Source organism: Egretta garzetta, unplaced genomic scaffold, assembly GCF_000687185.1.
Source record: "Egretta garzetta isolate BGI_Z169 unplaced genomic scaffold, ASM68718v1 scaffold415, whole genome shotgun sequence".
Lineage (NCBI taxonomy): Eukaryota > Metazoa > Chordata > Aves > Pelecaniformes > Ardeidae > Egretta > Egretta garzetta.
Window position 1 is genome coordinate 1637738 of NW_009259686.1, and position 784 is coordinate 1638521.

General features: G+C 62.5%; 1 protein-coding gene across 3 annotated transcripts in view; it reads right to left on the reverse strand.

Moving 5' to 3' along the window:
- The window catches only part of CILK1 (ciliogenesis associated kinase 1), a 24622-nt gene extending 23844 nt beyond the window's left edge, over window positions 1–778 (reverse strand). Inside the window, exon 1 of one of the 3 annotated variants that reach the window (XM_035894161.1) lies at window positions 693–778. The gene's annotated coding sequence lies outside the window, so the exon portion shown is untranslated. Of the gene's footprint in view, window positions 1–53; window positions 105–161; window positions 211–692 lie in introns of those variants that run through there. The other 2 variants (XM_035894163.1, XM_035894162.1) reach the window with 2 other exon arrangements.
- Between the last annotated feature and the right edge of the window lie 6 nt (window positions 779–784).

The following is a 784-nucleotide window of genomic DNA, read 5'->3' on the forward strand; positions in this document are numbered from 1 at the left end:
TAGCGTAATTAAAACCGAATAACGAAAATGCCCTGATGACTGGCGCCTCTCACCTCCCCGCGAGGAGTTTTAAGTAACAAAACAGGAACGCCGAAATACCAAATTTTGATCAAACGGCGAGAACACGGACGTGTTAACCCCTGCTGCCCAGCCCTCCTCACCGGAGCAGCACCAGCGGGGCCCGGCTCCAGCGGCGCCCGGTCACCACGGGGGCGGGGGGGGGGTCAGAAAAAGGGACACGAGGAACAACAAAAACATTGGCCTCAAGCAACTGACGATGGGGTGTGTTATAGCGGTTCGGTAACTCCCAGCTGCTCTCCACGCTTCTCCGTGTAGGCTTTAAGCGTAAGGCACAGACTAATTCCCCGGGGGCAGCGGGACGGGGCGCGGCGGCGTTGCTGACTCGGGACGCCGCCGCTCCTTCCCCCGGGCCGGCGCGAGGGCAGTCCCGCAGCGCCGGGCACCCAGGCCCGGCCCCCGCCCCAAGCAGGGTCCATAGGGGCCGGCCTGTACGTTTCTGAGGCTGAAACCAGGCTTTCTTCTAGAACAACAACGTTGTAACGCAGATTTAAAAAACCGTTTTAGCCCCATTTTAGCAAGCGCGGTGAGGCGCACGGCCAGCGCTCGGTGGCTCCGTTCCCTGCACGGGACGGGCAGGGCCCCTGGGACTCACAGCGTCGCTGCCCACGTACCCGCGCTACGAACCGCTCCTTCGTGACCCGGGTTTTAATCTGTCGGTAACCAGGGCACAGCGGAAGCGGCGGCTCCCACACCGAGCCCTGCG